General features: G+C 32.8%; 1 protein-coding gene across 2 annotated transcripts in view; it reads right to left on the bottom strand.

Moving 5' to 3' along the window:
- The window catches only part of LOC126741613 (FMRFamide receptor), a 186,977-nt gene that overhangs the window by 51,514 nt on the left and 121,638 nt on the right, over positions 1-13,825 (bottom strand). The window contains exon 2 of one of the 2 annotated variants that reach the window (XM_050448117.1): positions 8,149-8,190. The exons of the other annotated variant lie outside the window; for it this stretch is intronic. The gene's annotated coding sequence lies outside the window, so the exon portion shown is untranslated. The remainder of the gene's footprint in view (positions 1-8,148; positions 8,191-13,825) is intronic. 2 annotated transcript variants of the gene reach the window in all.

Below are 13,825 nucleotides of genomic sequence, written 5' to 3'. Positions count from 1 at the left end.
ATTTGCTTTATTGTTCGTAAATTAATGGTCTTTGCTTTCGAGTTATTTAATTAAGGTTATGCAATTATTGCCCCTGGATATTTTCGCTTGTTTATATTATTTAGGATCTATTGAAGCGAGGTTAGATGAATTAGTTTTCCAGACAGATTGGCCAATTCAAATGCGTTGTACGATAAAACTAGTCTCCTTAAGACCGTTTTTTTGACGATCTTGCCATTTGGACAGTAATAGAAAAAAATGCGCTAAGAATAAGGGTTATAATGCATCTTGTGCCTTTTATATAAATTATGTCGTATGCGATGGTCGGTTAGATTTACACAATGGGTTTAAAAAAATTTAATAAGAAATTAGGTTGGTTGGATATAGCAGGAATTTCTGTTTTATAAAAACCTATACTGCTTGGAAGGCAAACAAAATTATTCCAAATGCCTGGAATATATATATTAATTTATCAAATATATATATCATCAAAATGCACTTTAAAAAATAAGGAATTACTTCAAATACCTGGAGTTATGGCAGTTTTCGAGAATTTTGAGCATCAGGAATAATTAATTTCCCTTGTGCAATGTTCGTTTTAAGACAGGTAGTATCTTGTGCAACCTTTTAGGTTCATTGGGCGATACTAAAAAGAAATTGCAATTTTTCTTTCAACAATAATATGTGATATTTAAAAAAATGTGTCTAATATGTGCATTCCAAGAATGAAGAATCAGTAAAGGAGCTACACCTAAAAAATAGGAATTTAAATTGGTTTTTTCATACAGTGGTAAAAAATTTATAGCAACAGAGATTCAGATAGAAATTGCTGAAAAATGGCTTATAGTAAAAAAGTTGTTTTGAATAATTAGCGTTATACGCCTACAAGGAAAGTTTAATTTTGGGATAATACAGTGGGAGAAAAATTTGAAAAATCTTTATAAAGTACTTTTTATTCAACCTTTATAAATAGCATAGTTTTTAAAAATAAAGACAATTAAAGTTCCCGTACATTACGAGAAAAATGCCCATTTTAGTTCAGAAGTTTTTCAAGATTTTCTCTTATTATATAACACATTGACATAAAATTGATTTTTTTCAGTATAGCATTTAAGATTCTGATACCTTACATAAGAAATATTTTTCCTTTAAACCCAAGGATAAAACTACATGTTTCGAAACTAGTAACATCTTCAAGGCCAAACAAACGAAGTATCAGTCAATTTAAAGTCTGTTGTATCAGTTTAACTTTTTGGGGTTTCTAGGGCCTCTTAGTATTTTTTTTTTAATTAATTTGGTCCAGGCAGTTGGTATTATCTTCGTAATTCAACTGCCTGGAATAAATTATTTATTTTTTGCACTTTGCATCTTTTGCAAATATTTCCTGTTCCGCTTTTATGAAAAAAGCCCTAAAAGCCCTAACTTTGAAAACGGATTACGGAAAAACCATAAACCCTCTTTTCATAGTTTCAACGGTTTCTTCCTATTCTTATCCTTCTGATTATAATGAAACCATTCACAAGGTCGTACCACTTATAGTTCCCAAGATATTAAATATTTTTAGGTAAATTTTGGGGTCAAAAAACGTGACCAATCTTTTCATGACGCATGAGAAAAAATTAAGGCCTTAATGTAGGAAAAACAAAAATGTTTTTGAAATTGCTATCCAGGCTCGAAAAATTAGAAATTCCCTAACTTTAGAAAACTATTGCAGAAAAACTCAATTTTTTCGTTATATACCGTCAAAAATCTCATCTATTGCATTCTTCTCAAAGAGACCCACATACCAAATGGACGAAAACAAAAAAAAAATACACAGTCACCGTCTCACAACGTATGATCAAACGCTACACGTGTTTCGCTGTAGCTAGAGCATCATCAGGCCTACAAACACAAATATTAGTCCAAACAAAATTAAAATTGAAACAAAAAAACACTAAAAAAAAAAACAACATCACCCTGTTGCGGTATTTTGTGATCTCTCGAAAACCTTACAAGGCTACACCCCGTATATGTGATAGAATTTAAATCTCGCGCCAATATTCCGAAGTTTACTTCACTGAAATGACAACTCATCGGCGATGCGGCTCCTTATATACTCGGCAGACCCTGTTTCGGAAGATTCTCGCTAACCTTCGAGACGTCATGCGCGGTGTGCCACTTGTGTCATAACGGATAATCAGCTGATTTTTCGGTGTTTACAATATCGTTACAATTTATTACACAGATTGCCCGTGTCTGGTCCATTGTTTGATCGATATCCGTTATTCCATTGGAAAAACTAGGAATCTATGGTGTAAACGGAGTTAGCGCTTGCAGTTCGTAAGAGGTCTCTCTTATGTTGATTTACTTTAGTGACATTAAAAATACTTCTTTTGCATTTCATCTATAATAGGATCGTCACCTTAATACGAGTAAAAGGACCAAATATTAATGTTGAAAAAGGTAGTGATTTACATTTTTTTGCCAATAATATTTGCTAAGATGTCCCCCGGGATGCCACCGGACCTTATAATTTTAATCTAATTAGGGCTAAATTATCTTGTATCTTGAAAACTGTGCATTTCCGGACCCATGTTTACAGAAACTTTTCCTCATATTTTTTCACAAGGAATCACCCATTAAAATATCTCGGTCCATTTTTCGAACATCCTGTATAGCAAATTAACATAAAATTAATTTTGTTCTGGATAGCATTTAGGATTCTGGATACCTTATATAAGAAATATTTTTCCTTTAAACCCGAGAATAAAACTACATGTTTCGAAAAAACTAGTAACATCTTCAAGGCCAAACAAACGAAGTGTCAGTAAATTTAAAGTCTGCTGTATCAGTTTAACTTTTTGGGGTTTCTAGGGCCTCTTAGTATTTTTTTTTAATTAATTTAGTCCAGGCAGTTGGTATTATCTTCCTAATTCAACTGCCTGGAATAAATTCTTTATTTTTTGCACTTTGCATCTTTTGCAAATATTTCCTGTTCCGCTATTATGAAAAAAGCTTTAAAAGCCCTAACTTTGAAAACGGATTACGGAAAAACCATAAACCCTCTTTTCATAATTTCAACGGTTTCTTCCTATTCTTATCCTTCTGATTATAATGAAACCATTCACAAGGTCGTACCACTTATAGTTCCCAAGATATTAAATATTTTTAGGTAAATTTTGGGGTCAAAAAACGTGACCAATCTTTTCATGACGCATGAGAAAAAATTAAGGGCTTAATGTAGGAAAAACAAAAATGTTTTTGACATTGATATCCAGGCTCGAAAAATTAGAAATTCTTAACGTTAGAAAACCATTGCAGAAAAACTCAATTTTTTCGTTATATTTCGTAAAAAATCTCATCCATTGCATTCATCTTAAAGAGACCAACATACAAAATTAACGAAAACAAAAAAAAAACGCACAGTTACATATGATCAAACGCTACACGTGTTTCGCTCTAGCTAGAGCATCATCAGGCCTACATTCATAAATATTAGTTCAAACAAATTAAAATTTAAATAAAAAACACTAAAAAAAAATTAATTGCCTTTGAGAAGAAGCATCACGCTGTTGCGGTATTTTGTGATTTCTAGAAAACCTTACAAGGCTACGCCTCGTATATGTGATAGAATTTAAATCTCGCGCCAATATTCCGAAGTTTACTTCAGTGAAATGACAACTCATCGGCGATGCGGCTCCTTATATACTCGGCAGACCCTGTTCCGGAAGATTCTCGCTAACCTTCGAGACGTCATGCGCGGTGTGCCACTTGTGTCATAACGGATAATCAGCTGATTTTTCGGTGTTTACAATATCGTTACAATTTATTACACAGATTGCCCGTGTCTGGTCCATTGTTTGATCGATATCCGTTATTCCATTGGAAAAACTAGGAATCTATGGTGTAAACGGAGTTAGCGCTTGCAGTTCGTAAGAGGTCTCTCTTATGTTGATTTACTTTAGTGACATTAAAAATACTTCTTTTGCATTTGATCTATAATAGGATCGTCACCTTAATACGAGTAAAAGGACCAAATATTAATGTTGAAAAAGGTAGTGATTTACATTTTTTTGCCAATAATATTTGCTAAGATGTCCCCCGGGATGCCACTGGACCTTATAATTTTAATCTAATTAGAGCTAAATTATCTTGTATCTTGAAAACTGTGCATTTCCGGACCCATGTTTACAGAAACTTTTCCTCATATTTTTTTACAAGGAATCACCCATTAAAATATCTCGGTCCATTTTTCGAACACCCTGTATAGCAAATTAACATAAAATTTATTTTTTTCTGTATAGCATTTAGGATTCTGGATACCTTATATAAGATATATTTTTCCTTTAAACCCAAGGATAAAATTACATATTTCGAAACTAGTAACATCTTCAAGGCCAAACAAACGAAGTGTCAGTCATTTTAAAGTCTGTTGTATCAGTTTAACTTTTTGGGGTTTCTAGGGCCTCTTAGTATTTTTTTTGATTAATTTAGTCCAGGCAGTTGGTATTATCTTCCTAATTCAACTGCCTGGAATAAATTCTTTATTTTTTGCACTTTGCATCTTTTGCAAATATTTCCTGTTCCGCTATTATGAAAAAAGCCCTAAAAGCCCTAACTTTGAAAACGGATTACGGAAAAACCATAAACCCTCTTTTCATAATTTCAACGGTTTCTTCCTATTCTTATCCTTCTGATTATAATGAAACCATTCACAAGGCCGTACCACTTATAGTTCCCAAGATATTAAATATTTTTAGGTAAATTTTGGGGTCAAAAAACGTGACCAATCTTTTCATGACGCATGAGAAAAAATTAAGGGCTTAATGTAGGAAAAACAAAAATGTTTTTGAAATTGATATCCAGGCTCGAAAAATTGAAAATTCCCTAAGTTTAGAAAACCATTGCAGAAAAACTCAATTTTTTCGTTATATTTCGTAAAAAATCTCATCCATTGCATTCATCTTAAAGAGACCTACATACAAAATTAACGAAAACAAAAAAAAAACGCACAGTCACGTATGATCAAACGCTACACGTGTTTCGCTCTAGCTAGAGCATCATCAGGCCTACATTCATAAATATTAGTTCAAACAAAATTAAAATTTAAATAAAAAACACTAAAAACAAATTAATTGCCTTTGAGAGGAAGCATCACGCTGTTTTGTGATTTTTAGAAAACGTTACAAGGCTACACCTCGTATATGTGATAGAATTTAAATCTCGCGCCAATATTCCGAAATTTACTGAAATGACAACTCATCGGCGCGGCGATGCGGCTCCTTATATACTCGGCAGACTATGTTCCGGAAGATTCTTGTGTGATTTTTCGGTGTTTACAATATCGTCACAATATATAACACAAATTGCCAGTGTCTGGTCCACTGTTTGATCGATATCCGTTACTCCATTGGAAAAATTAGGAATCTATAGTGTAAACGAAGTTAGCGCTTAAATCTGATGCAGTGAGCAGACCAGCAGATCACAATAAAACAGCGTGGATTATGCAGTTCCTCAGGGGTCACTCTAATGTCGATTTACTTTAGTGACATTAAAAATACTTCTTTTGCATTTGATCTATAACGATACTACCCTAGTAAAACAGGATCGTCACCTTAATAAAAGGACCAAATATGCACACAAAAAAATCGTGAAAATTTTTAATCTATTTCATTTTCTTATTATGATTTTGATCTTAGATACCTGTTTTTTTACTAGACTTTACCAGAAATTTCACCTGATTTATATCGAGAAATCCTCCGCATATCGGAGTCGACCGTAACAGCAAACAAACCCGTTCCTAACGTTTTCTTTGACTGACAATACCACAGTCAATTCAATTTCCTATCCAAACGTTATTCCGGAACCGTTACCCTATTTATTGATTCAATCTTTTCAGAGCAGCTGGGCTAAAGCTTGAATTTTCGAGCCCTATTTATACTTTATTGGACTGTCGCAATTCTCTCAGTCATTTCTTTTAAATTACGCAAAAGTGAATTTAAATCGGCCCCTTTTCCTCAGGGAATCTGCAAATTAACCGTGACGGGAAAATAACTTTTCCGGTTCGAAGCAACAGGCCCGACCGATTGATTAAAGGGATGCACATTTTCATCAATTCCAATTATTCCTAAACCCCATCCCGCCCGCCCCTAATGAATGTTGTTTAACCGCCGTTCCATCGGCAACGAACTAATGTCGGGTCAAACAGTAAAGAGCCACCCCAGCAATTACCCTTAACAACTAATGGCGTTTTGATGATAATGACGTCCGGTAATGTGGGTTTTTACTTTATGTCATATACCCCGCGATACATTTATGATTTTTGCCCCTTTATTTACAACCTGTGGTAATTTATGAGTTCCTGCTTTAAGCCTTTCGAACAGTACATAGATTTTATTTAAGCAGAACTTGCCGCCGGTTGCGTTTTATGCATAAATTAATAATTCTTAGATAGGAAACTCCCATAAGAACCAATACGCACTGACGCGCCCTCTGAATGTCGAGGAGTAGTACTAACCGGAAACGAAAATGAGTTTGTGACGTCATAGTAGCGAGAGTATGGCGCCAAATTTGAATTTTGGTCTACTATACTTATTCTTGCGGAAACTATACTATGTAAATGGAAAGTGTTTAATTGGGACATATTTAAAAAAAAAATCCTCCATTTATCACACTAAAAAAAAATTGTTCAGAAATTCAAAAATTTGTACTCGCAGTACTAAAAAGATCAACAGGGAGTGACAATTTTTCGCTTTTCTATAAATGCCTATAATTTAAATAGATTTTTTTAAATATATTTTTTTCAATCCCCGAGCACCGTTCCCCGTTTTTAAATTATCGTTGATTTTTGATATATTTCATATAATATCAATAGCTTTCAAATTAGCAAAATACATAGAATCTTCTTGATAATCCATCCATGCTTATCAGATCCACTTTTCCAGAAAATTAAACTGATCGTAGTTTATTCTTAAAAAAACTCTTTAAATACCCAACGATTTTTAAAGAAAATTCCAAATCTATCATCTGAGTTATGAGAATATTAATATTAGCCGTATCAATGGCATTAAAGGAGTCAAAATAGATGGAATCGACTTAATAATCCTCCGTCAGAGAGCCAAACCGTCAACCAAAGGCATATTTCATAAATATTCACTGATTGTGGTCTATTCCTGAAAAACTCCTCAAATATCCAACGAATCTTGAAGAAAATTAAAGAACTAGCACTTGAGTTAATATAGTATATTGATATTAACTCTATCAATGGCCTTCGAAGAGGCAGAATATGTGGAGTCTTTGATTGCTCAACTCCAAAACCTCTATCAATCAAATTTTTATCCTGAGAGTATTTTACTAAATATTACACTATTCTTAAAAAAAACCTTCAAACGTCCAATGCGTCTTAAAAAAAAGTCTATCGCCTGGGATATCTATACCGACTTTCCCAAGGCGTTTGACAGCAATGACCCGTTTTGATGATAATAGGACCTTATTGGACTATATGAAATGTAAATTTAATTTTATGCCACACACCTTGTTTTACATTTATGATTTTTTCTTTTATATCCAACCCGTAGCAATTTATGAGTTCCTTTAAAGAAAATATTTATATTGACAATGTAAATAGCCTTGGAATAATCAGAATAAATGAAATCCACTTGATAGTCCATCAGCAAAATATTGATCAGATCCAGATTTTTATCCAAAGAACATTTACTTGATTGTGGTCTATTCTTAGGAAACTTCTCAAACATCCAACGAATCTTAAAGAAAGAATTTCTTACCTTACGTATAAAGGATATGCATATTGGCTGTATCAATGGCATTATTACTATCTTGATTATTGCTGTAAATTCTTTCAACTGCCTGGAATAGTGAAGGTGAAGTGGCATTAAAATAGTGAGAATAGATGAAATCTACTTTATAACTCATTATCTCCAAAAGGTCCAAAATCAGAATAAAAAGGATCTACTTAGTATTCATCTCCAAAGCCTCCATCAAAACCAAATTGTTACCTTAAGACAGTTCACCAATTTTCAATGAAGGTGCTGAATACAACACTGTTAAACAGAATACTAACAGAATTTTAAAGTAATGTTTATCCAAAATAATTGTTTCGATCCTATCCAACGTCTTCTGCTTCTAATAACATATCAACAGTTAATCATTCAACTGCAATTTACTTACCTTTAAGTGAAACTCTATAGTTTATGCATCCAATTGGTAAATCTGCAACAAAAAATGAACCTCTACTTAATCCTCCTAAATGCGATTATAGAATTTTAATTCAATTAACTTTATTGGTGCAATTACGTGTTAATCAGGATAATATGCCCGGTCTACTTTAGCTACCTAAACTACGTAATAAAACAAAGAAAGTCGGGTAAGCGGAAGAGCATTAATGTTTTACGGGAGTCGCAGAACTAGGGTAAGCCGAACTTTTAACGTAATAAATTAGTAATTAGGGTAGATAGACGAGTCGAGTGGCACCAATCTCGGTTTCATAATCTTTCCTTTGTAGCGGTATATCGCGAGTTTTGAGTGAATAGTTAACTTGGTTGAAGTAGTGGAACTGTTAACAAAATTTAAAGTGCTTTGTAAGTTTTACTCCATTTATATGGAGTGTTTTGATATAGTATCTCCGCTCCTGAAGAAATGCATTTTAACAGAGTCAGGATTGCCATCGTTGTTGATACAGATTAATTTTCCGAATATTCTTCCAGGTTCTTCTATTGTCTTTTCTCCCTCACAAATGGTTAAATGCACTCAACTGCCTTGAAAAATTTAAATATTCATCCAGGCAGCTGAATGGCAGCTATCATTCTCTTTTTTATTAATTAGTTAACCTTAACCTATCCAGAATTACATAAAGCGTAGCTTTATGAAGGTTATTTTTGAATTTATTCGAGGTTTTACTTCAGAGCTGTTAGGCTTCTTCGTGCGTTTCTTTAATTTCTTTATTGTATGTTTACTTTATCAATTTTTTCTTTAAGAACGGAACTTACTGTATTTTTCAGTGATTTTTTTAAGCAGTTTCATTTTCAGGGAAGTTCTCAATTTATTCCAGGCACTTAATTATTATTTATTATTGAGAAAACCTAAAAATAACTGATGTATAATTAAACGAACCGAATACTGTTCTGAGAACATCTGTTTTATTCAAGCATTTATAGGAGAATTTCATGGTCTACACAGTCAAAGGCGTTACTTGAATCACGAAACAATGCTGTTATACTGCTGGCTCTGAAAGTTGTCCAACTGGAAACTATTGCAAAGACTTCAAAGAAGATCTTTTTTATATGATATCTCAGAATGATACTAAGATACAAGAATTTGTCTTATAACAAATCTTATTAAAGGTCCTCAAAAACGTCCCAGTAATTAAAAAAAAAGTAATTATCCAGAAAAAAAAACCCCTGGAATAAACCTTTTGATGACTTTCATCCCGAAAAATTTGACGAAGTCTAGTAACTTTCTTTATTACTTTTCGAGATAACAAAAACAATCATAAAACTTTTTCATTGCGTTAGGGGCCGACGCTTCCATAAATCAAAGAAAACCTGATGAGAGTTTCTGCTTTTAAATTAAAAAACGTTCGTCGGTAAATTTTTTAGTATTTTCTTAGTTTAATTTCCAACATGGAAATAGAAACTGAAATACTTAAACCATTAAAACTTCATTCAAAGAAAAAAAAACTATTTAAAGAGATCTAGAGGCACGGTTTTGGTTCCAATTACTGGAAAAGGATGTTTTAATGAAGTTCGCACAGTTTATAAGTCACTGATTACATCGCTGTATGAATTATGTTTAAATTCTGGTTACATCCATATCCATATATCTTTTTTCAACTGTCTTGATCCTACGCTTTCCAAATATAATGAATGATAAGTTGAATCTCTTGATTTCCGTAATTATAGTAATGAATGAAGAAAAGATGTCAATAATGATGTAGGTTCTAATCAACAAAAAAAAAACTGAAGTATTCTTGTCCCACAACAACACGTTAGTAGAGTTTTTAGTTTATAACTTTGGATCTACCGTATCTAGAATCATAGAAATAATTTTATTCGGTTGACAATACTCATATCATTACTAATGAAGCTCATCATATCTTCTTAAGAAGTTAACTTGCAGTTTTAATTATCATAGCCAAAACTGAAGACTAAGTGATTAGCTACTAAACTCCATTGAATTTTGCTACACGTCAGTAGAACCTGCCTTCGTGAAGCTTGGATTTTTTAGTGTATAACTTTTAATCCACTAAAGTTAGAATCATTAGTGTAGCTTTTGATCGAAAGACAAAATACTCTCTCGTTCTTTCTGTTGTTGTGTAATTGTACTAGTCACACCCATATGCTCATCTTTTTTCACCATCTCTTTAACTGTATCTGCTTCTCTCATTTCCATTTTATTAATGGATGAGGTAAAGCAACCAGTTATGACGTTGTAATAAAAATTAATTTTGATCCAAAATTAAGAAATTTTCTATCTGGTAAATTGCTGGTCATACCCATATGCTCATCTTTCTTCATCATGTCTTCAACTGCTTCTGCTCCTCTGATCTCCTTAAGAACCCTTGTGACATAGACTTAATGCATGATTATCGTACCATCTGTAATCTCCTGATCCTATTTGATCCAAATGTAAAGAAATATGACTTGAATCTGTTGAGTTTAGAAACTATGATGATGAATGAAATAAAGCTACTAACTATAGTGTAGCTTTTGATCAATAAACAAGTTACCCAAATATTCTGCTCAAAATTTCGGAAATATCCTTCTTTCTGATAAATTGCATTGGTCACACTTATATGCTTATATTTTTTTTATTATTTCTTGAACTGCGTCTGCTCCTTTCATTTCCTTGAGAACCTTAAGATCCATGATCTCAAATATCGAAAATCATGACTTGAATCTGCTAATTTTCTAAATGATAATGATGGATGAAGTAAAGCTATTAATTATGATGCTGCTTAGGAAATCTCATTCTTTCTGGTAAATTGTATTGCTCATCTTTCGTCATTATCTTTTCTTTCATCAACTTAAGTACTCGAGACCATAGGCCTAAACCATGATTGTTATATCATCTATAATCTCCTGTTCCTATGCGTTCGAAATGTCATGAATTATGTGTTACAGTTGTTGATTCTCAAAATTATGATGGTGAATGAAGTATCTTGTTTATTGAAAAACAAGATACTCAATTTTCGTAATTGTACTGTTCATACACATATGCTCATCTTTCTTTAATATCTCGTCAACCCTCTTTCTCTCATTCCTTTAAGAACCCTAAGACAATGGACTCCATCCATGAATATCGTACCATCTACATATAATCTGATCCTATTTATTCCAAATGTAAAAAAATATGACTTAAATCTGTTGATTTTAGAAAATATGACGATGGATGAAGTAAAGCTGCCAATTGCAATGTAGCTTCTGATCAACGAATAAGATATTCTGCTCCAAAATGAAGACATTCCCTTCTTTATGGTAAATTGTATTGCACATCTTTCTTCATTATCTCTTCAACTGATTCTGTTCCTTTCATCGACTTAAGAATCCGAGACCATGATGGGCCTAGAGCATGATTATCAAATCATCTTTAATCTCCTCTTTCTATGCGTTCCAAATGTCATGAATTATCAGTTAAATTTGTTAATTTTCGAAATTATCATCATCATCATTGATCAGCTTCTAACTATGGTAACCGTTTTGATTAAAAAACAAGATATTCAAATATCCTGCTTAAAATTAGAAAAATCTCCTTCTTTCTGATAAATTGCATTGGTCACACTTATGTGCTTATCTTTCTTCATTATTTTTTGAGCTGCTTTAGCTCCTTTTATTTCCTTGAAAACCTTAGGCTCAAAAGCGGCTTGAATCTGTTAATTTTCGAAATTATAATTATGGACGAATCAGAGCAACCAGCTATGATCAAGCTTTTTATAGAAAAACAAGATATTTAAATTTTCTTCACCAAAACTAAAAAAAACATCTTTTTTCTGGTAATTGTACTGATCACACACCTATGCTCATCTTTTTTTAATATCTCGTCAACTATTTCTCTGATCTCCTTAAGAACCCTAGGACTATGGAGTCAATCCATGACTGTCTTACGATCTATAATCTCCTGATCATATTGTTGAAAATTATGGACGAAGTAAAGTTGCCAACTACAATGTAGCTTAGGAAATTTTCTTTTTGGTAAATTGCACTGATCATATGCTCATTTTTCTTCACATCATTTTAATTTCTTCTGCTGCTTTCATCTTCTTGAGAAATATGAAGAATTAGTACTCGAATCTGTCGATTTCTGTAATCGTGATGAAGAATGAAGTTAAGCTACCAACTATAATGTAGATTTAACATATTCAAAATTCTACTGCCAAGTTAGGAAATCTTCTTCTTTCTGGTAAATTGCTGGTTACACCCATATGTTCATCTTTCTTCATTATTTCTTTAACTGCTTCTGGTCCTTTCATTTCCTTAAGAATCTTAAGAGCCAGGATCTCAAATATGACTTGAATCTGTTGATTTTCGAAATTATGATAATGGCTGAAGTAAGGCTGCTATTTATGATGTAGCCTCTAATCACGCAACGAGATACTCAAAAATTCTGATCTAACATTTTTCTTCATTGTGGTAAATTGTATTGCTCACACCCATTTGCTCATCTCTTCAACTGATTCTGTTCCTTTCATCGACTTAAGAATCCGAGACCAATCTCCTGTCTCCTATGCATTCGAAATGTCATGAATTATGAGTTAAATGTGTTGATTTTCGAAATGATGATGTTGGATGAAGACCAGTTTCCAACTATGGTGAACTTTTGATTAAGAAACAATTATTCTTTTTTCTGGTAATTGTACTGATCGCATACATATGCTCATCTTTGAGAAACTAAGACTATGGTCCTAAACCGTGACTATTGTACTATCTGTCATCTCCTGGTTGTATGCGTTCCACCTGTAACAAATTATAACTTAAATAGGTTAATTTCCTGAATTATGATGATGGATGAGGTAAAGCTATGATTTAGGATGCAGCTTTTGATCTAAAGACAAGATGCTCAAATATTCTGCTCCAAAATTAGGAAATCTCCTTTATGGTAAATTGTACTAACAACACCCATATGCTCATGTTTCTTCATCATCCCTTCAACTGTTCCTGTTCTTCTTATCTCTTTAAGAATCCTAAGACCATTGACTTTATCCATGATTATCGTATCATCTATAATCTCCTGATCCCGTGCGTTCCAAATATGAAGAATTATAGGTTTATTTATTTATTTATTGATAACAAACACTTTACATTGTTTTTCATTTTGTGGTTTGATAAAATATCCTCAGAGTACAGAAGTTGAGTCGAGCCTCTTTTTTTTTTTTTTTTTTTTTTTTTTTTTGATTTCCCAAATTATGATGAATGAAGTGGAGCTCGCAATTCTGTAGTTTTTGATTAAGAAACGATATATATTCAAATATTCTGCTTCAAAATTAAGAATTTTCATTCTTTCTGGTAAATTGTACTGGTCACTTCCTTCATCATCTGTTTTACACTTTCCGCTCCTGTGGTCTCACGAAGTCACCAATTTATACACCAATTAAGTTATATTGTAATTAGTTGCAGCATTACATTGTAATATTAATTATATTATTCGTTGCTCTCCTTTATGGTAAATTAATCATTTATTTATATAGCACAAAATGTGAACACGTGAATAAAAACCTTTGCGGTCCAAGCATGAATGTCACTTGGAACTTTCCATCCCTACTTATCAAAATGTATGTTTATTTATGTACCAAGATAAAAGAAAAAAACACCTTAGGGATGTAAAATCCCTGGCTAGCGACTTGAAAATGTCC

The sequence above is a fragment of the Anthonomus grandis genome, chromosome 10 (genome assembly GCF_022605725.1).
Source record: "Anthonomus grandis grandis chromosome 10, icAntGran1.3, whole genome shotgun sequence".
In the NCBI taxonomy this organism is placed as follows: Eukaryota; Metazoa; Arthropoda; class Insecta; order Coleoptera; family Curculionidae; genus Anthonomus; species Anthonomus grandis.
Note: the sequence above shows the minus strand (reverse complement) of the source record. Positions and strands in the feature narration are given on the sequence as shown.